This window comes from Syngnathus acus, chromosome 13 (assembly GCF_901709675.1).
Source record: "Syngnathus acus chromosome 13, fSynAcu1.2, whole genome shotgun sequence".
NCBI classification, from domain to species: Eukaryota; Metazoa; Chordata; class Actinopteri; order Syngnathiformes; family Syngnathidae; genus Syngnathus; species Syngnathus acus.
In genome coordinates this window covers 236,701-260,508 of record NC_051098.1, presented here as the reverse complement: position 1 = coordinate 260,508, position 23,808 = coordinate 236,701, and the positions used below count along the sequence as shown (strand labels likewise).

Sequence of the window (23,808 nt, the reverse complement as noted above, 5' to 3'; positions counted from 1 at the left end):
ATGTTGATGGTTGGTGTGACAGAGATACAGAGGACAGAGTGAGATGGAAACAATTTATCTGCTGGGGTGACCCCTAATGGGAGAAGCCGAAAGAAGGGTGCTCTCATTATGTTATGTATAAGGTAAAGCTAACTCAGGTTGAATGACCTTTTCAGTCGTATGAAACTGGAAATTATACACAAGCAGCAAGACAGAAAAAAGATTAGGTTGCCTCACTTTAAATGAATAAAGTCGAATTCTGTAATGAATCACTCGTTGCTGGGCTTCTGTGTATACATGAATCTGCTTTGCAGTATGTGCTGCAGGACATAAAGGCCACGGCCCACTTTGGACCAGGCCGCAGTAAGCTGCACAAATGAAAGAAAAACAAAGTGACAGTATTTCTGGTTTATCCATTGGCCGAGACTGAAAAATATTTTAATTTCAAACGTTACTTTTAAAATTAAAATGAACATGTCTAGTTGTTCCGGTTGCCTGACGCTAGTATTACATCACAAGCGAGCAAAGTGAGTAAAATAAACACACACTCACACAGACTCTCTCAGACACACACTGTCTTAGCTGTCCATCGTGTTCGATGATGACGCTTGCTCCAAGGGGGAGAGAGGGGCGGGGAGGGTCAGCGACGATGTCGCTGATGCCACTTCTTGTGGGCGTTGAGTCCGATCCTCGAGCCGCATAACCGCTCACAGATGGAGCAGGGAAACCCGGATGCCAGGGGGGTACCAGCCGCCCACTTGCATCATTGCGCCTCTTGGTTTGTCTGTTTTGGTTGGTTTGGTGTCTTTTTGAAACGGCAGTGGCACAAGTCATCGGTCAGGTTGATGTGTTGAGTGCCAGAGTTTTAAGCTGCGTGGTGTTGATGTTGGATCGCTTTAGTAGGTCCCTGGTGTAGTAGTTAAAGCGCTGCTTCTGCCCCCCTGCAGAGCGCTTTGCACCTCTCAGTTGGCCGTAGAGGACTTGGCGGGGCAGACGATGGTGAGGAATGCGGCGGGTATGTCCAATCCACCAAAGATGCTTCTTAGCCACAGCCGCTTCCAAGCAGATGGAGTTGGTGTTTTTGAGGATGTCTGTATGAGGGACTCGATCTTCCCAGGACAGGCCAAGGGTCTTCTGTAGGCAGCGAATGTGGAAGGCCTCCAGGTTGGTGATGTGGTGACGGTATGGGGTCCATGACTCTACCACATAGAGGAGAGTGAAGAGACATACTGCGTTGTACACGGCAATCTTGGTGCTGACCTTCAAGTTAGTTTTCTAAAACTCTGCTGCGTAGGCGACCAAAGTTTGATGAGGCTTTATTGATATGAGTGTGCAGTTCAGTGTCAAGGGAGCAGCATGAGGACAAAGTGGAGCCAATGTAAGTGAAGCGATCCACTGTGTTAAGTGGAATGCTATTTACAGTAAACCCTCGCTTATCGCGGATAATTGGTCCCAGGACCACCCGCGATAGGATCCATAAAAGACTTTTATGAACCTTTATTGTATTTTATAGTATTTTAAAACACTGTACTTTTAAATGTTTTTTGTATTCTTAAAACCTTAAGTAAATGTTTTAAAGTCAAACTGATTTTCATAAACATTATTTATTTAAATAAACAGGGAAATAAAGAAAATAAATAAGACTAAATATATACAACATCCACACAAGACTTTTATGAACCTTTATTGTATTTTTATACACTTTATTGTTTTTTAAATACCGTAATTTTCGGACTATAAGTCGCACCGGAGTATAAGTCGCACCAGCCATAAAATGCCCAAAAATGTTGAAAAAAACATATATAAGTCGCTCCGGAGTATAAGTCGCATTTCGCAATTTATTCGACAAAATCCAACACCAAGAACAGACATGAACGAGCAACAACAGGCTAAACGATACGGTATGCTAACGTGACAAACACAAACGAGGAGCTGAGAACGGGCCTGACGTAACATTCAGAGTTATTAAAAAAACTATTACATAAATAACACGTTTATAAAACCATCTGTGTCACTCCAATTCATTAAAGCCATCGATCGTCCTTTGTCAACAATGCCGTGTGCCGCGCCGCAGTTCAAATTATTCCACAGGCCCATACAACGATATATAAACTGTATTTTAAATAACTATCACATAAACAACAATATTATCAAACCATTTGTGTCACTCCAAATAATTAAATCCATCGATCAAATTTCTCGTCCTTTATGTCATCCTGGTGACAGAGGACATGTCCAGAGTATATGGCGCTTTAAAGTGTTAATTACTTTATTTGATTTTTTCTCTCTATTTTTCATGTTTTGAATATGTTCAAGATAAAGATATCAAAGCATGTGAAGTGATCAACTATACTAAAAATAACATGTGAAGTGGTCAACTATACTTGTAAGTAAGTGATGTGTTAATGATCAAGTAAAAATTTGTGAAAAAAAACATATATAAGTCGCTCCTGAGTATAAGTCGCCCCCCCACCCAAAGTATGAAAAAAAAAACGCGACTTATAGTCCGAAAATTACGGTAATGTTTGTATTTTTAAACACTTTTGTAAAAATTTTAAAGTCAAACTGACTTGCAGAAACATTCTTATTTATTTAGATAAATAAGAAAAATAAACATAAGTAAATATATTGTTACAATACACACACAAGACTTTTATGAAACTTTTTTGAAGTGTAAACGTGTCTGGCTCCTCTCTGCTCTTGCGTGCTGGCCGACTGACGCGCCCCCGCGGCCCAGCGTGAGCGCATCCGCACAAGACTTTTATGATTTTATATTTATACACTCTATTGTACTTTTAAATACGTTGTATTTTAAACACTTTTTAAAACATTTTAGTGTCACGGCTCCTCTCTGCTCTTGCGTGCTACCCGACTGACCCGCCCCAGTGCGAGCGCATCGGCGCAAGACTTTATTATAATTTTATTTTTAAACATTTTATTGTATTTTTAAACATTTAAAAGTGCAAATGTCCCAAATCCTGGACGACAGTGCTGTTTTTCTATGTGCGCGGTTACGCTCACTGCCATTGTCCCGACTGTTTCTGCACGGCGGTGCATTTTTCTTTTGTGTGCGGCCATGTCACGTCTCCGCTCTCGCCTTGCTGGCCTATGGCATCACGCGCCCCCCGCGCTAGACCTTTGAGGCGTGCGTCGCCAATACGGAACTGCTAATCATCAGTCCTCACAGTTTTGTTTGTTTTGACACGCACGACTGGCACCTGATTCCCGTTTGCCTGACCCGCTGTGTTCTGAGATGCCTGCATGACACGAGCTTGCTGACCGGCTCGTCATTTTAAAATGTAAACGTGCAACGGCTCCGCTCTGCTCTTGCCATGCTGACCCCGCTGCCCAGCGCGAGGGCATCCACACAAGACTTTTTGGAATTCTATGACGGGCAAACAGGACGATCCGATCGGGAGTGACAAGCAGACACGCAGTTCTACTCCACTTGGCAATCAAAGAGCGGAGACGTGATAGTATGTGTGTAATGAAGTGCAAGTCTGAGGTGCTGCTGATATGTTGACGCAGACAGAGTGAATAAAGTGCGGGAGGCTGAGATAAAATGTTGTTAGAACTGCTGAGCCAATCCACTGCAAGGACACAGATCAACATGTTCCCATTGGCCATTAGTGTCATATGGGCAGACAAAGCCCTGCACTCCAAGTGACGCCGCAAAAAGCCAACGCCCATGGGGAGTCGCTGATGGTGTTGGTGCACTTGCCTGTGTTGTTGCCTGTGTTGTGTGCTTCATTGCATATGACGCTGTGAATGTGTGTGCGTGTGGCAGACTTAAAAAAAAAAAAAAAAAAAATCCGCGATGCACCGAATCTATCCGCAATATTTGTTTAAAAAAAAAGAATCCGCGATAGGTGAAGCGCGAAGTAGCGAGGGATTATTGCATATGGAAACTGGGGGATGGGGAGGTAGAGGTAGTGAGTTGGGACATGACTTCAGTTTTTTTAATGTTGACCTGGAGACCAAAGGACTGGTACAGACTGAAAATGGTATTGAGGGCATGCTGCATAGAGTCTGGGCTGTGAGGACACAGCGCAGTCATCAGCATACTGAAGCTCATAGATCGGACAGGTCTTTATCTTTGTGTGGGCCTGGAGCCGTTGGGTGTTGAAGAGGCTTCCATCTAGGCTGTACTCCACCTGGGCACCATCTTCATGACTCATGCCACGGTGGAAGAGGCATGTAATGGCAGAGAGGAGGATGTTAAAGAGCACTGGAGCCAAGACGCAGCCCTGCTTAACCCCAACATTCATCTTGAAGGGCTCTGACTGGAGCCCACCTGTGAGCACTCTGGCTTGCATCCCAACATGCAGCTGCTGGAGGAGACATAGAAACTTGGGTGGCACGCCTAGTTTGGAGTGTGTTTCCAGAGCAACTCACAGTTGATGGTGTCAAAGGCTTTGCTGAGGTCGATGAAGGCTATGTAGAGGTCCTCGTGATGTTCTCTGCTCTTCTCCATTAGCTGTCTTAAGACAAAGATCATGTCTGTGGTGGATCTAGTTTTTCGGAAGCCACACTGAGTTTCCAGGAGTACAGCTTCCGAGATGTGCTCTACCAGCCTGCTGAGCATGATCTTCGCCCAAACCTTTCCTGCGATGAAGAAAGAAATTCCTCGGCCACAGTCTGCTCTGTCCCCTTTCTGCTTGTAAATGACGACAAAATTGGCATCCTTACAATCCTGTGGGAGGGTCCCGTGTTCCCAGATGTTTTGGATTAGGAGGTGCAGGCAGCGTGTGAGAAAATACCCTCCATGTTTGAAAACCTCTGCTGGGATGCCATCAGGTCCAGCACTTTTGTTATTCTTTAAGCCCGCAATGGCTTGCCAGGTTTCAGAATAAGACTGTAGGGTGTCGAGCACTGTCCCCTCTTGGCTGGGCAATCGCGCATTGCTCGCGCAGTCTCTGCGCACAAGAAACTCTATGCTGCACACAAAATAAAATTCAGCATGAACTGATTGATTAATATCTAATGTTAGACGTAATCTAATCTAATTAAGTGGACGAATGATTTTCTTTCTGTGCCTTTTTGTAGTGTAAATCACTGATTGACAGGTGTCCAGCCAACTATATGATATGTTTCACTTACACTACATAGCCAATCATAATATTGACAGTGCTTGAAAATGTCTCCTGCCCATTCGCCCATATGTTAGCAAGAGATGCAAATGCTAAGTGAGCCAAGTGAGTTGGGATGGCGAAACGAACGAGCAGCGACACACCCACTCACCAAGCCAAAGTAAATAAGAGATGCTGCGGTTCTTTTAAGATGGAATGGCTGTTGGAGTTGTCATGTAACATGGAGTGTGGGGGGGGAACAAATGGTGCAAAAAGTGAGTATGGATTGCTCCCAGTAATAAATTGGCGGGGCTGACATTCCAAATTTTAACAGCAGATGGTGCAAGATTTGAGTGGGGAAATATTGAATGAATTGGCAAAGCTGAAATTCCAAAATTTTCCAAAAGATGGAGCCAAACCGGTGCAGGAGACCAAAGAGAAAAAGGGGTCGGATTATGGGTCACGCATGGAAGCACAAATATAGTTTTTATTTTTATTTTATTTTACTTGCTTGGCTAAAATATATTCTGTAACCGCTTAAAGCAATATTATCACAGAATTAGACTAAGCTGCCCACCCATATAAAAATAGGGGTGTGTTAAAAATTGTTGGAAAGGGGAAAACAAATGAGTTTTTCTTTTCTTTTATTTTTAGTTTATTTTCTTTGCTTGGCTGAAATATATTCTGTAACAGCATAAAGCAATATTATCACACAATTAGGAAAAGAGGCCCACCACGAGTGGTGTGTTAAGAAAATGTTTAAAAAATTAATTCAAGGGTTTTGATTTCTGATTTAAATGGTTGAGTAAAGTGTAACTTTGAAATATTGGTTTTATAAAAGGAGAAGTGAAGAAAAGAGGAAGTAAGGTGCTTGCCAGGGTTTCTACAGAATTTTGGTGGAAAGAGAGTGGGGCGGAAACAGCTGCTCGAAAAACCGCAAGGTTATGAGCGTGGGAAACTGGACAGTATAGAGGCCAGCGGAAACAGCTGCTCGAAAAACCGCAAGGTTATGAGCGTGGGAAACTGGACAGTATAGAGGCCAGCGGAAACAGCTGCTCGAAAAACCGCAAGGTTATGAGCGTGGGAAACTGGACGGTATAGAGGCCAGCGGAAAAGGGGGGGGCCAGAGAAGTCTATAAAAAGGTCACCTTGGACATCTACGGGGCTCTCTCCCGGACCGCGTTCATACGTGAAGAAGCCCGTATGAGTTTCAAGACTTTTTCTAAAGCCTTCAAGAGCCTTGTGTGAGACGCAAGATCGCTGGCCTGGATTAACTTGGATTTACTCAAAAGAATTGGACTGGACAACTTTGCGTGAGAAACTAGGTGAGGGGAATGACTTTTTCTGTATGTCCGCAAGAGGAGGAGACAGTCATCGGGTAGTCGGTCCTCTCGAGGCCTAACTAGTTTCCAAATTGGATTTTAGAAATAAAATCGAACTGATCACTCGACTTTATTTCCACCAAAAAATAACACCCAATTGGTAGCTACCTTTTCCCTCTTTTCTGATTTTTGTTTTACAATCAAAAGTGCTCCGGGATTGAATGATTTTATTTGTAAGTGTATCAGTGAGTGGGATTGTTCAGTTTTTGGAGGATTGAGATTTGTAATTCTATTTCATGCTTCTTCAATAAATTTAATTTGTGGTGCGTTAATTTGTATGCAATTAATTGTTTGTGGTTGGGTTGATAACTCGGTTTATAAATAGGAGATTATTATGGTATGCAAGCATACCATAATAAATAAAAATAAGGAAGGTTTTCAAATTCGACTTTTTGGATTAGTGGTAGAACTATAATTAGTAAATGTCCTTCGGGCACGATCCCGTTCCTGTTTCTTCGGGCCGCGTCAGAGGCTACTTTGGATGATTTTGAGGGATTAATTTGCCTTCAAAATAAATTGCAAGATAATAATAATCCGATTAAATCATTTTAACTCGTATTAAGTAAAATATTATTTTGTTGGAAACAATCGAATTTGTGGAAGCACTCCCACGGTTAAGTGTTTATGTATATCATGTTAGAATTAGTGATTTAATGCATTAAATTCATTCTCAAACACTATCATTGCCATACTTCTGCAAATGGGACTTTCTTCCGAAAAAAGGGAAGTAGGCTCGTTACTTCCTCAAACCAAGTAGAGCGGGGCCATATCAAAAGTTATTTCGACAAAACTAGTCCTAGGGTGCGCTAGACAAACGAATCCCTGAGGCCTTAACAAAGGCACCTAAAAAATATCCGTAAAGTAATACCAGCATCAAACAACCGAAGGGAGCCATCATTACGGCGCGGTCATATCGACGACTTGCCTCGAATTGAGTTACTCGGCTCGCGCGTCGGATGACTTTAGAGGGGTTGGCGTCGTATAGAAATTAGATTGATTCTAATAGAATTAATTTAACGCGGGTGGTCAGCTACGGACTAGTCCCTTCACTCCCGGCTTATTGAGCCCGTTACCGGGGAGCCGGTGCCACTTTAATAAAGTGCGCGTTTGACAGTGTGTCCAAATAAAAGAACAAAGGGTGGAACTGGGTGTGATTTTCTCTTTTTCGAGTGAAAAAGGTCTACTATGCAAAACATGCAGTAAAGCCAAAGTGGCAGGCGAGTTTACGGAGGGAAAAATATGGACTCAATGGAAGTTTTCCTACCTCAAGCATCACATTCAGCAGAAATGTCATTTGAAAGCTGTTGGAATTGTTCAAAGACTCAAGATGAGACAGGGGTTCGGTACATTATTGCGAGAGAGCGCAAAAGACCGACAAAAAGGGAACGAGCTGTCCCACAAAACAAAATCCGACCCCGAGCAAGTTAAAGTTCTTATTGAAAATATTGTATGTATGTATGTCTGTATGTATGTATGTATGTAGTATGTATGTACTATGTACAGGACTGTCTCAGAAAATTAGAATATTGTGATAAAGTTCTTTATTTTCTGTAATGCAATTAAAAAAAAAGTCATACATTCTTGATTCATTACAAATCAACTGAAATATTGCAAGCCTTTTATTATTTTAATATTGCTGATTATGGCATCCAGCCTAAGAAAACTCAAATATACTGTCTCAAAATATTAGAATATCATGGAAACGTATGCTAATCGGGTATTCAACTAATCACTTGAATCGTCTAATGAACTCGAAACACATGCAAGGGTTTCCTGAGCCTTGAAAAACACTCAGCTTGGTTCAGTACACTAAATCGCAAGTATGGGTAAGACTGCTGATTTGACTGCTGTCCAGGCGACCATCATTGACACCCTCCATCAGGAGGGTAAGACACAAAAAGAAATTTCTCAAAGAGCAAGCTGTTCACAGAGTGCAGTTTCAGAGCACAGCCACAAAAAGTCTGTTGGAAAGGGGAAATGTGGCAGAAAACGCTGCACAACCAAGAGAGATGACCGCACCCTTAACAGCATTGTGAAGAAAAGTCGCTTCCAGAATTTGGGGGAGCTTCAAAGACAGTGGACTGAAGCTGGAGTCCAGGTATTAAAAGCCACTGTTCACAGACGTGTCCGGGAAATGGGCTACAATAGTCGTATTCCCATGGTCAAGCCACTTCTGAACTCAAGACTCAAGGCAGAGTGGTCCAAAGTCCTCTTTTCAGACAAAAGCAAGTTTTGTATTTCATTTTGAAGTCAAGGCACCAGAGTCTGGAGAAAGGCTGGAGAGGAGCAAAATCCAAGTTGCTTGAAATCCAGTGTGAAGTTCTCACAGTCAGCAATGGTTTGGGGAGCCATGTCAGCTGCTGGTGTTGGTCCACTGTGTTTCATCAAGTCCAGAGTAAATGCAGATTTTAGAGCACTACATGCTTCCGTCTGCTGAAAAGCTCTCTGGAGATGTTGATTTCCTTTTCCAGCATGATCTGGCACCTGCCCACAGTGCCAAAACCACGGCCATGGCATTACTGTCCTCGATTGGCCTGCCAATTCCCCCGACCTGAACCCATAGAGAATTTGTGGGGTATTGTGAAGAAGAAGCTAAAAGACACCAGACCCAACAATGCAAATGATCTAAAGGCTGCTATTGAAGCATCCTGAGCATCCATAACATCTCAGCAATGCCACAGGCTGATTGCCTCCATGCCACGCCGCATGGGTTGCAGTAATCCATGCAAAATGATTCCCAACCAAGTACTGAGTGCATTAATGGACATTTTCAAATGTTTGATTTTGCTTTTCTGTTATAATTTTTTTTTTTTACTTGGTCTGAGGAAATATTCTAATATTTTGAGATAGGTTATTTGAGTTTTCTTAAGCTGTATGCCATAATTAGCAATATTAAAATAATAAAAGGCTTGCAATATTTCACTTGATTAGTAATGAATCCAGAATGTATGACATTTTTGTTTTTTTAATTGCATTACAGAAAATAAAGAACTTTATCACAATATTGTAATTTTCTGAGACAGTCCTGTATGTATGTATGTATGTATGTATGTATGTATGTATGTATCGTGCGGTGAGGTTCATGACTGGGGAGGCACTAACGTCAACTCCCCCCACCCCGGTTAAAGTTGTCGGGCACCTAACCGTGTCACAAAAAGGTTGGGAACGCTGCTCTAGTGTGGCTTATTCATTATTTATTTTGAACTATTTTAATTAAAATCTCATATCAGCAGTCTTCACACATAAAAACACTCAATAAAGCACATGGAATCAAAAACTTTTTTTCTATCGTGCGTACCACTCTTTTTGAAGACATGCTCCTAAGTCTCGTTAACTGAATCAAACCTTTTAACTCCGGAGTTGCTCTTCCTTTACTGATGACCTCCTGCTTCGACCGAAAATCCATCGTTGAAAATCGTTTGGATATGTAATCCTCCATTGTAAAACAAAACGTAAAAACGGGAAAAAAAAAAAAAACGAACGTAAAACGAAACAAATGGATGACTGCTCCTCAGTTGTTCACTGTAAATTTGAACTGGAGATCTCTTATTCTACAGGTAGGCGCATGAAGCATCCCGGGATCACTAGCACCCCCTGCTATAAGGCTGGAGAACCTTTAGCCTCCGTAAGGTCTCTTTTCAAAGCCGTTTTGTTCATCTAAAGAAACACGACGTTACAGACAGATGCATTCCGAACCTGCACCTGGGGACAGGCACAGGCGGAGCACAATAGACCGGACCACCGGCAGCCCCCTGCAACTCCTGCCGGATGAACGTTGTCATGGGCTCCCTCATGCCACTGGAGATTTCACCTGGTAGGAGTGAAGACGGTGGAACGGTGGACTGCCCACCCACACCCTCACCTTAATCCCCACCCTTGCGCAAACCTCTTGCCCCCTACTCCACCCCCAATCCCTATGCTGACGTGGAATGGCGGTGGGCACAAGCTAAGGATATGGCTGGGAGTGCCATTGAGTGATGGTCGTTGAGACTGCGGGATGGAGCAGCCCATCTCCTCGGCAGGTTCCATTGCGACTGTGCAGCACCACATTGCTCACCCCTGGCTTTGAACTCGTACTCGTACTCATGACAGCTCCCGTGTCATGAGTACGAGTACGAGTTCAAAGCTGTGGTATCGACCCGATACCAGTATCGGTTCATCCTTACTCCTAACAAAAAGCTCAACTGTGCAGCACTGTACATCACCATCACCCAAGGCAACCTTCAGCAGCTCCTTGCTAAAAACCTTGGCAAGATCCCAGAGGGATCAGTTGAATGGCCAGCTCTGCGCCAGACCATTTATAGTGCCTCAGAGGTACTTGGCCAGTCAAGGAAATAACACCAGGACTGGTTTGACTGCAACTCAACTGAGATACAGGGTTAGGGAGGCCCACAAAGCTCTCCAGTCCTGCCCCACATCTCTCACCCTGAATGCCACCTTTATTAAAGATTAAAGATTAAAGTCCCAATGATCGTCACACACACACCTGGGTGTGGTGAAATTTGTCCTCTGCATTTAACCCATCCCCGTGTGATTTTAATCCATCCCCTGGGGGAGAGGGGAGCAGTGAGCAGCAGCGGTGCCGCGCTCGGGAATCAGTTGGTGATCTAACACCCCAATTCCAACCCTTAATGCTGAGTGCCAAGCAGGGAGGCAATGGGTCTCATTTTTATAGTCTTTGGTATGACCCGGCCGGGGTTTGAACCCACAACCTTCCAGTCTCAGGGCGGACACTCTACCACTAGGCCACTGAGCTGGACAAAACGTACGTACAAGCCTCAAGTAGTACGTGTTGGCGACAATATCTCAAGCAGCATCACACTGAGCACGGGGGCCCCCCAAGGCTGCGTGCTCAGTCCGCTGCTCTTCACCCTGCTGATGCATGACTGCACTGCAACCTACAGCAACAACCGCGTAGTGAAATTTGCTGACGACCCGACTCTGGTGGGTCTCATCACCAAGGGAGACGAGACTCAATACAGGTCGGAGGTCGACCTTCTGACCACATGGTGTAGGGACAACAACCTCCTGCTGAACATCAGCAAGACCAAGGAGATTGTTGTTGACTTCCGGAAGGGTCACACCCAACACCTGCCACTGACCATCGACGGTGCTGTGGTAGAGAGAGTGAGCAGCACCAGATTTCTGGGGGTGCACATCAGTGAAGACCTCTCCTGGACCACCATCACTGGCGAAGAAAGCTCAGCCCCGCCTGTACTTCCTGCGGAAACTCAGGCGAGCAAGTGCTCCACCAGGCATCATGACCACATTCTACCGTGGCACCATTGAGAGTGTCCTCTCCAGTTATATCGCTGTGTGGGGTGGAAGCTGCACTGAATACAACATGAAGGCCCTGCAGGGCATAGTGAACACGGCTGGTTGGATTATTGGTGCCTCACTCCCCTCCCTGAAGGACATTTACACCTCCCATCTCACCCGCAAGGCGACCACGATTGTGAGTGATGTGAGTCATCCTGCTCACACTTTTTGATCTACTGCCCTCTGGGAAGAGATACAGAAGCCTGTGCTCCCGCACCACCAGACTCACCAAAAGCTTCATATTCCAGGCTGTTAGGATCCTGAACTCTCTCCCCCCTCCACACTCGGCTGCATAACGTCCTGGCCTTTTGGGCCACGTTGGCTGCCTGGCACTACTCCTCCTGTACTTTTGCGCTATACTGACTGTCTGCTGTATGCACAATTGCTCCATTTCGACCATGTTGCTCTTATTTATTTATTTATTAGTTATTCACTGCTCTTATTTATTCATTGAATGTGGCTTCTTGTTTTTACTTTTTGTATTGTTTACTTGAATGTTTTGTTTGTCTGTGGACCAATATAATGTAATATACTATATATACTGTACGTATAATATGTAATATGTCTTGTCACCGTGGGATAGTAGGAAATGCAATTTCGATCTCTTTGTGTGTCTTGACGTGAAGAAATTGACAATAAAGCAGACTTTGACTTTTGTTTCGGAAATCCTTTGGTAAGAAATAAATTAGATCAGCCTACTAGATTGAAACTCGAGTTTATGAATGTTAGATTATTTTTCGCAAAAGTGCTGAGTTAATGACCTTATTTGATACAAGAATCTTAACATCGTGCCTAAGACATCTGTCATCCAGTCACCCGGCTTTCCATGATGTCAATCATTCACAGTCACGTCCCACCAATCAAGTAATTCACCTGCAACTGTCACGTGATCCCAGCCAGTCCTTGTCAGTCTGTCCCGTGATGCCACTCGCTAGCTCACTGCGCTCTCTCCGTCTGACTCCCATTGCCGACCTTGCCCGTTTACTGACCCGTCTTGTTCTGCCTGCTGCCCATCCTGACCGATCATCTGTTTACGACCTGGCTCTGCCTGCCTCCCGCCCTGACCACTTGCAGGTTTCAAAGCTGATCACTCAATTGAGACAACGCTTGCTAACGTGACTAATGATCATCTCCGAGATATAATTCTGACACCTCATCAATACTATTATTACTCAATCATCTTGCTGTCTTTGACACTGTCAGTCATAACTTACTATTAGATAGCCTTAGAACATGTGTTGGTATTTCGGGATCAGCACTTCCCTGGTTTAGTTCTTACCTCCCAGAGAGGTAATCCATGGCAATGTGACTTCTGAGCTTACTAAGGGATCGATATTTGGACCTATTCTGTTCAGCATTTACTTGCTTCTGCTTGGTGACATTGCACGTAAATATAATATTAGTTATGCGGGTTATACCCAATAACTATGTGTGCCGTTGGAAATAACAAATCTGATCAAAATTATTGAAGGACACCACTTTGAGTCTTGATAAATGTTGCCACCTGTCCCGGATTTTCCTGATTGTCCTGGATTTTCATGGTCTGTCACGGAAGAAAAAATAAAAATCCAGGACACTGAGATGTCCCGGATTTTTGTACATGAGTACCGTAATTTGCGGACTATAAGTCGCGGTTTTTTTTTCATAGTTTGGGTGGGGGGGCGACTTATACTCAGGAGCGATTTATATACATATATATGGGGTTTTTTCACTTTTTTGGGCATTTTATGGCTGGTGCGACTTATACTCCGGTGCGACTTATAGTCCGAAAATTACGGTATTTCAGTTTAATTGTAGTGTGCCTACATCCATAAACTTGTGCACAGCCTTATTGGCTTTAGAAAAATGACATAGCATACCCATTTGTGGTGGTGGAGTATGGGCGGGCAGTGGCGGCTCATTCGGAATGGTGAGGTGGAAACAGAGACTGAAGGATAAGGATAGACAGAAAGGAGAGGATCCAGTGACAAAAAAAATTGAAGTTTTATCATGAAAATGGGTGGAGGGATGGATATAGAGGGTGCTACAGGAGGTGATGGTGGGCCAGTTAAGAAAATAAATGATTGACATGTTTTAACAATGACTGGTTAAAACAGGAAACATATGCTATGTGGCTAAGACCATGCCCAGGCGATCCATTTTATATTAGCTGCTCCCTGTGCCCAGCAAAACCTCTCCTAAAATATGAAGGTAAACCCGCATTAGATGATCACACCATGTCTAAAAAAGATAAAAATCTAACCCAGCCTAGGGCAGCAGAGGCACAGGCACAGACAAGCACAACAAAGCACCTACCACACCCTAAGCCAGAGGTGTCGAACCCCAGTCCTCAGGGGCTGCATTCCTACATATTTTCCAAGTTTCCCTCGTTAAACACACCTGATTCAAATGATCAGTTCATCCTCACATTCTGCAGGAGCCTGATAATTACATCATTTGTTTTCATTCCACATAAGCAAACAGAACCTAATTATTTATTCCCGCCAATACTGCCCCCAGGTGTCCACAAAAAACAAAAAAACTGTTGAAAATGAACCAAAATAATAAAGGCCTGCTATTAAATAAAGCAGTTAACTAAACAAATAACTAGTAAGTGTCATTTTTACCAATTACAGTTATACAATTGCAGCATAGAAGGGTGATATTTATCTTGGGTTGGATGTGCGAAAGGTGCCATTACTTACAAACAAAAAGGTCAATACGATGGTCAAAATGTATAGGATTTTGGCTGACCCAGGTGGCAACCCTAACTATTATCCAGAAAGATTCTTTGAAAAAAATCCAGGTGTTACAAATGACTCGAGTCTCTCCTTTCAAACTCACATTAACACCTTGCTCACCCTTTGTAAATCATGTATGCTTGGGATATAGACCTAAAATCATGAACAAATGGTTAGTCCTAATAATGCATTTTACAGTTGGTTTAAAACTACCCAATACATTTACTTTCCCAAATACAATAAAACAGTGTTCCCTTTTCTTCTCCACACTTTATACAGGTGTATAAATATTTGGATTGTATCGATTTAACTTTACAGGTGTACACACATCAGTATTGTAACAACCTAAGTCTGTTTACGGACTTTTTTACAAACTCATTCCCATTCTTCAAACAACAAATTCAATTATGGATCTTTCTTGAAAACCTGTAATTTTAGAATAGAGTTGTCTGAGAATCAGAATCAGAATCAGAATCAGAATCTGAGGAGTTAGATAGCAATAGATTGTCGATTTCTACTATAGCACCCTTTTTAAATTTATCTTTACTCAATTTCTTGAGTTTTGGATAGGGGGCTCTTGTGAAATTCTTGTTTCATTCCAATTTAGCTTTGAAGTTGCAAATACTTGAAAACATATTTACTCTGAAGTAGGGCAGCACAATAATATAATACTAGCTCAGTGGCCTAGTGGTAGAGTGTCCGCCCTGAGACTGGAAGGTTGTGGGTTCAAACCCCAGCCGGGTCATACCAAAGACTATAAAAATGGGACCCATTGCCTCCTTGCTTGGCACTCAGCATTAAGGGTTGGAATTGGGGGGTTAGATCACCAACTGATTCCCGAGCGCGGCACCGCTGCTGCTCAGTGCTCCCCTCTCCCCCAGGGGATGGATTAAAATCACACGGGGATGGGTTAAATGCAGAGGACAAATTTCACCACACCCAGGTGTGTGTGTGACGATCATTGGGACTTTAACTTTAACTTAACTTTAACTTTAATGGGACAATATGCGATATGGGTGTTGGATATCGCAATATCAATATTACAGCAATATTTTACATGTTCGTAAAAAATATATACTTTTACCATCTAATGAAATATATGACTTTAAATTTGGGGAAATGAGAAGGCTATGTATTCTGATTTAAATCAATGTATGTGAGACAAAGTTTGAGGTGCAAACATTTACACTTAATAATGATTATCATAGGGCGGCTCAGTGGCGCACTGGTTAGCACGTTCGCCTCACAGTTAGGAGGGTGCCGGTTCGATTCCACCTCTGACCCTCCCAGTGTGGAGTTTGCATGTTCTCCCCGTGCCCGCGTTTCCTCCCACATCCCAAAAAACATGCTTGGTAGGCCGATTGAGCACTCCAAATTGCCCCGAGGTGTGAGTGCGGATGGTTGTTAGTCTTTGTGTGCCCTGCGATTGGATAGCAACCAGTTCAGGGTGTCCCCTTCCTACTGCCCGATGACTGCTGGTATAGGCTCCAGCACGCCCGCGACCCCCGTGGGGACAAGTGGGATAGAAAATGGATGGAAGGATGAAAGTATTACCATAAACTTACTCTTACAGTGCTCATGCTAAAATTAGTTTTATTTTAACTTGATGTAAACTGCATCTAAAAACATGAGCTGTAACGTGCCTCGTTTTCTGTATACTTAAATGTAAAATATTATATTAGAAAACCAACAATATTAACATCTCTCAAACGAGAACTTTAACATGCCTTCTTTTAAATCAAATTAAATCTTGTAAAAATAATAATTAAAAAGTGCCCACACTGCAGGTTGTCATTCCTTATACCATGGTAATTTAAAATTAATGGTAATAGTAACCCTGAAAATCAACACTGCACAAAAAAGTTATTCTAGGTGAGTGTTTTTTTTTTTTGTTTTTTTTTGTTACAACTACCACCTTGTTCACTTTCAAACAAGTACATTGGTAACTAGATGTCGCTACAGGTGGAAGGACCAAAAAGTCTCTCGGAACATGAGCTGCTTCCTTATGGTACCATACTTTCTAACTGGTTTGTACAAGTGTGGAAAGTTGAGATGCTGCAGTAATATTAATATCTCTGTGAAATCGAACATTTTTTCGTGGAGTGTGACACTCTCAAAACTGTCCTTAATCTTAATAGTTGATTGTGGATTAACTCTTATGTACTTTGTGGTTGTGCTCCATATTTTAGTTGTGTGTCCTCTTTACGGACTCACAGTTTTTCAACATGACTTCACACAGTAACTGCGTCTGTAATAACGTCTTCCCTGAAGATTCCCAGTGTATTTCAGACGTGCTATTCTTTTTCGGCACAAGTTCATTGTTTACGTCCTTATTCATTTGCTCCTTTCGGCCATCGCCCATTGCTTCATTCCTTTGACCACAGCCGGGTAGCTGCTCACTGGTCACCTGGGTCTGCTCTAGCCAATAGAAAAGCAATATCAATGGGTGTGGGTTACGATGTGCATTTAAGGTCGCGTCTGATCTGGTCAGAATCAGGTAAACACTAACGTGTGCAACACTATATGCAATACCATGTGAAGGTATTAATGTCTGTCCATCTCAGGTCCTCAAGAGCTGCTGTACTGCATGTTTTCCATGTCGTCCTGGTGAAACACACCTGATTAAAATGATCAATCAGCAAACTCTAAAGTAGCTTGATCAGAATCAGCTTTATTGACCAAGTTTGTGCATGCCGGACAGGGAATTTGACTCAGGTTGACTCAGCCTCTGTACAACATTTAAGTGACTGACAACATTCAGGTAACGAACAACATTTAAGTGGCGAGAGCAGGATGTTATTGCACAGTGATGTCTTTGAGTCTCTATGAGTGGTGTGAGTTCATCAGAGCAAGAGCCTGGGGGAAGAAGCTGTGTCTGTTGATTTTGGCATACAGCGCTCTGTAACGCCGTCTGGAGGGGAGGAGTTTGAACAGACTGTGTCCTGGGTAAGAAGGGTCTGCGGAGATGTTACTTGCACGTTTCCTGGTCCTAGACAGGTACAAGTCTTGGATAGATGGGAAGTTGGTCCCGATTATCTTTTCGGCAGTCCTAATTGTCTGTTGCAGTCTGTGCTTGTCCTGTTTGGTAGCCGATCCAAACCAGACAGTGATGGAGGTGCAGAGGATAGACTGGATGATGGCAGTGTAGAAGGTTTTCAGCAGCTCCTGTGGCAGGTTGAACTTCCTGAACTGTCTCAGAAAGTACAACCTCTGCTGGGCCTTCTTCCGGACAGAGTATGTGGCCGGTCCATTTCAGGCCCCGGGAGATTGTGGATCCCAGGAACTTGAAGGTGTCTGTGGTGGGAATAGCATTACTGAGGATGGTGAGGGGTGGAAGTGGGGAAGGGTCTCTCCTGAAGTCCACTGTCATCTCCACGGTCTTGAGCGGGTTCAGCTTCAGGTGGTTTTGGCTGCACCAGTGGACCAGCCGCTCCACCTCCTGTCTGTACGCAGTCTCGTCACGGTCCCGGATCAGTCCGATGAGAGTAGTGTCACTTGGCTTCACAGTAGAGTCACCTGATTGATCACTGATTGATTTGACGGCTGCGTGTGGACCAAGGCGGAAGTAATCTGGGGAGAGGACGCTGGCGCTGATTGTTCGCCGCTTCTCCACCAGAATTAGTTTAGTTTTAGTATTTTTATTTATTTATTTTTTTTAGCCATTATTAAAGTTTAGTTTTTAGCTTCTAGTTTTAGTGTGCAGTGCGCCTGGACCGTGGCGAACCGCGGCGAACCTCCACAGAGCCGGCTGCCTACTACGGCGCGCCCACCCCACCACCCCCCGCCAAGGCATCGTGGCTAGCCTAGCCAATGGCTAACACTCAAGTTCAGTGTTCTCCAACCGGCACTATGTTAAGGTACTCCATCCCCCGCTTGCTGGAGCTGAGTAATCACACCATTCCAGGGTGTGTCTCAGTCATCAAACAACTCGGACTTCTCCGCAGACCACGTTACCTCCACAGAAGCACCCGTCGTAACTTTGTTTTCTCCCAACCCGTCCATAACACTGTACCATTCATCTGCTCCTCCTCCGCCCGACACCCCGTCGCATGTACAACACGTCATCAGATACCTGCCGCACTTGGATCTTATTGTAGCAACCATGCGGGGCTGCAGTACTCCAGGTGGCCTGGAAAACATGGTGCGGACTCCACTCCTACACGGAGCGGACTCCGACACAAGACGGACACTGGGTTGCCGGGAAAACACGGAGTGTTAATTTCTCCAGCACGGCACGGACACCAACACGGAGTGGATTTCACTCCAACACAGAGTGGACTGCACTGCATGTGGCACAGAAAACGTGGAGTGGATTTCTCTCTACTTCGCCCCCTACCTAAACACAGCCCCACAGCCACAATCAAAATGGATCTCCTCAACATCCAAGCACTCACCCGTAAATCATCATTTATTCACGACCTCATCCTGGACAAAGGCTTAGACATAATGTGCCTGACTGAGATCTGGCAACCACCGGATGTCTATCAATCCCTCAATGAAGCCTGTCCCTCTGGTTATAAATACATAACTAAACCTCGCAGCACTGGCCGTGGCGGTGGCCTGGCTGTACTCCACCGTCTTGATCTAGAGCTGTCCCCCCTCCCTCTACCTGATCACTCCTCATTCGAATCCCTTGCATTCAAATGTAAACCTCCATATCCTATCACAGTTTTACTTATTTACCGCCCTCCTAAACCAAACTCCTCTTTCATTCCAGAACTACACGATCTACTCACTACCCTCTGTACCTCCACTTCCTCTAATCTAATCATATTAGGTGATGTTAACATCCATGTCGACACCCCCTCCCGCCCCCCTGCCTCTGACCTGTTGCAACTATTGGACTGTTTACACCTCACCCAACATGTAAATGTCCCCACACATGACAAAGGGCATACACTTGACCTTGTCATCTCCTCATCGGCCATAAGCAACCTGCAAGTTCACGAGGTCGGTGTGTCTGACCACAAACTTATTCAAATGGAACTTCCTTTCCCACGCCCCCATTCCAAACCCAAGCGGCAAATCTCATTCAGAAATTTCAAAAACATCAACCAAGACACTATAGCACAGGACCTCCAGCTTCTCTCCTCCTCCTCTGCAACCTTTACATCAGTCAGCAAGGCAGTGGACCATTACAATAACTCTTTGGCCAAACTTCTAAGTATCCACGCCCCCCAAAAAACCAAAACAGTCACTTTTTCACGCTCAGCCCCCTGGTACACCAGTGAGCTGCGTCTGATGAAGTCAACTGGACGCATCCTGGAGCGTCGTCTTAAAGCCTCAGGACTGACCGTGCACAAATAGGCCTACAAAGAACATCAGAAGGCCTACTCAAAAGCCCTTGGGACTGCACGTGCCCAGTTCTATTCCAATATCATAAACAATACCCCTGGAAATTCAAAACAGCTCTTTTCAACCATCAACCACTTTCTCAAACCCCAACCCACCACTCCAACAGAATCCTCAGAGGTAGTGTCCAATAACTTTATGACCTTCTTTACCGCTAAGGTTGACAACATCCGCACCCAGCTCCTCTCCTCTTCTGGCCCCACCACTTCACCTCCTCCCCCCTTCCTTCCACCCGGGACAGTCCAGCCTCTCCGCTGCTTCTCCCCTATCTTGCAGTCGGAGGTAGAGGACATCATCAAAAAGATGAAACCCTCCACCTGTGCCCTGGACCCTTTCCCCAGAGTCCTCATTAAACAACAAACCTCAGCCATTAGTCCCCTAATAACCAATGTCATCAACCTCTCACTCCAGTCTGGCTCTGTACCCCCTGCATTGAAGACTGCCATTATTACCCCCCTGCTCAAAAAACACTCACTTGACCCGGACAACCTTGCCAACTACAGACCAATATCTAACCTCCCGTTCCTCTCCAAGGTTCTGGAAAAAGTGGTAGCTGCCCAACTTCACACTCATCTCACCCGCAACAACATCGCTGAGAAATTTCAATCCGGGTTTCGCTCTGGCCACAGCACTGAAACAGCACTTGTTAGGGTCACCAACGACCTTCTCATGGCTGCCGATGCAGGCTCCCCGTCACTTCTCATCCTGTTGGATCTGTCCGCTGCATTTGACACTGTCCACCACAATATCCTCCTTAACCAACTTCACTCCACTGGATTCTCTGGCACTGCTCTAACCTGGCTTCAGTCCTACCTCTCGAACCGGACCGAGTACGTTTCCCTGGGGGGGGAAAAATCCGACACTCACACTGTCACCTCCGGTGTCCCCCAGGGATCTGTACTCGGTCCTACCCTCTTCACTCTCTACATACTACCCCTCGGCAATATAATCAGGAAGTTCGGCATCTCATATCATTGTTATGCGGACGACACCCAGCTATACCTCAAACTTGACCCCCCGCCCTCCATAACCCAGCCTTCTCCATCTCCCTCATCCATCCTCTCCCTGTGTCTGGAGGAGATAAAGGCGTGGATGAATCTCAGCTTCCTGCAAGTTAACAGTGACAAAACCCAAGCCATGTTAATTTAACATCCATACCTGCCCAATAACAAGCATCTTATTTGCCGGTCTCACTATTCCCCTCTCAGCCACTGTCACCAACCTGGGTGTTAAACTGGACCCTCAACTCAACCTTGAGTCACACATAAAACACATCTGCAAAACCTCCTTCTTCCACCTCAGAAATATTTCCAAACTCCGCCCCACACTTACCCTGACGGATGCTGAGAAACTTGTCCACGCCTTTGTCTCCTCAAGGCTAGACTATTGTAACGCACTCCTCATCGGGATCCCTAGCAAGAGCCTCCAGAGGCTTCAGTACATTCAAAACAGCGCTGCTAGGATCCTGATGAGGGTGCGGAAAAGCAATCACATCACACCCATCCTCCGTTCTCTGCACTGGCTCCCCATCAAATTCCGAATTGATTATAAGATCACCCTCCTCACTCACCATTGTATCCTCGGACACGCTCCCCCATACCTCAAAGAACTCCTTGCCCCAAAACCTGCCACCCGAAGCCTCCGCTCATCCAATTCACACCTTCTCCACGTTCCGAAAACCAAGCTGCGCACCATGGGCGACCGGGCCTTCTGCCATACAGCCCCTACACTGTGGAACTCCCTCCCCGACCACCTAAGAGCACCCCAATCCACTGACTCTTTCAAAACTGGACTTAAAACTCATCTCTTTACCTTAGCATTTCCGTAATTTCTCTCATATCTTGGTTGTCGTCCAGTTGTTTTATACTTGTCCTTGTTTTGTTTTCTTGTTTTTTATCTGCCATGTAGCACTTTGAGATTCCCCCGAATATAAAGTGCGTTATAAATATAATTTATTATTATTATTATTATTACCTGAGGTGCAATCGTTGGTGTAGCGAGAGAAGAGCAATGGGGAGCGCCAGTGCTGGTGGTACGGGTGTTGGATGTGATGGTGCCCAGCCTCACCTGCTGTCTCCTGTTGGTCAGGAAGCTTGTGATCCACTGACAGGTGGAGGCAGCCACCGCGAGCTAGGTGAGCTTCTGGTGGAACGATAACGACCCTAATTGTGTGTATCTGGTGAGTTGCAGCAGTAAGACATGGAAAACAGTCAGGGCAAGCAGACCTTGAGGTTTGACATATGTTAATTAGAAGAATGCTGAGTAATTTTTATTTTGTGGACACTATTGTGTTCCTTGCATTTGTGCCCGACCGAATCTTTAGAGGTATTGACTGTGCCATTGGGACATGGGAAAACAATCTGTTGCCAAAAGATCACATTTGGATAACACCATCTATAATAGTCTCGTCAAGTATCCAGGATGACTGATTAAAATATCAGTTGTTGATTTTGCTTGCTCTTGTGGACCACAGGTTTCCTGTCAGCAACCAGATACACCAATAAATAACACATATGCAGCCCATGAAAAGTCACATATTTTTGTGATGTTTAAACGTTTCCATAATGTTGTGCACCACACTTGTGATCTCTGAATGGTCAGAGGGGGATTGTTAGAGTCGGCCTATTTGGCACCAGTAAGGTGACTTGGCATTGTGACCTTTTCTCCTGGCCCAGCATCTTCTTATGTACGTATGACACCCTTAGAACCATTTTGGACAGATTAGACCTTGCATGGCAATCTAATAGAAAAAGCTTTCTGGCATACATTAAGTACCGTTTTTTTCCGTGTATAATGCGCCCCCATGTATAATACGCACCCTAAAAATGGCATGTTGATGCTGGAAAAAAGCCTGTACCCATGTATAATACGCACCCAATTTTTTTTTTTTTTTTTGCTTTTTTTTTTTTTTTTTTTTTTTTAAGTCCCAATGATCGTCACACACGCAGGGAGGCAATGGGTCCCATTTTTATAGTCTTTGGTATGGTCTTAACTAGGCTGGATGTATTTTTTTTTTGTTGGCGTTGATTTCTCCGACTGCCCGTAAAGGCACCACCGCGATCAGATGAAAAGAGAGGAAAGTGACGTGCGGACATGTGAAAAAGGCGGCTCTGTATGGGAGAGACGTTGAAGAGGAATAAAAACACCCTTGGAAACCAAAACTTGCCCCTCGGAGCCGCAACAAATGTTTCGGATTTGTGTAGGGTACATTGTGACAGCAAACGAGCAGGTGATCGAGCAAGCGTCTGATACGAGAGCATTGCGTTCGTATGGAGCGTGTTTGAAGTGAACAGCAGAGACGAAAGGAACATGGCAAAGTGTTGTGAAATAAAATATTACCTGTAATACGCATTTTGTTATTTGCTGATTGTATTAAACTATCACATTCATTGTCAGTCAAGAAGAGAAGAGGACTATTATCCCTTCTTTGACGAAATGACCAGAGCACAGTACAAACACACTATTGTCGGTCAGTCCTGTTGTTGGTTTTGTTGTACCATGATTTTCTTAAAAAAAAAAAAAAAAAGAAAAAAAAAAAAATTTAAAAAAAAAAAATTAAATAAAATTTGTACCCATGTATAATGCGCACCCCAGATTTTAGGACAATAAATTAGTTAAATTTTGCGCATTATACACGGAAAAAAACGGTAGTTAAACTGAAAATATATTAAAGATAAAAAGAAAAAGAGAAAATGTTCCCTCAGAAGCTTTCACCCAGCAGTGTATAAATAGCATAAATATTAGAGATCACAAGACATAAAAATAGGTGTTCGCAGACACACCCCATCCAGTCAGACTGAGCTTCAGCGAATTGCAAAGAACGGCAAAAATTGTCTGGAGCTGTTAATACGTGTATCCGTAATCACAGCATTGGGTGGTTCTAAAAAGAAATGACTCAGGGGGTAGACTACTTTTGCACACCCCACTTTTTATCCTAAAAATGGAAACCCATGTTGTAAATAAAAAAAAAAATTACAATAAAGTACT

General features: G+C 44.1%; 1 protein-coding gene across 2 annotated transcripts in view; it reads right to left on the bottom strand.

Annotated features, from left to right (window-relative positions):
- Positions 1-23,808, bottom strand: part of appbp2 (amyloid beta precursor protein (cytoplasmic tail) binding protein 2) — a 226,908-nt gene that overhangs the window by 51,673 nt on the left and 151,427 nt on the right. The window lies entirely within an intron of this gene.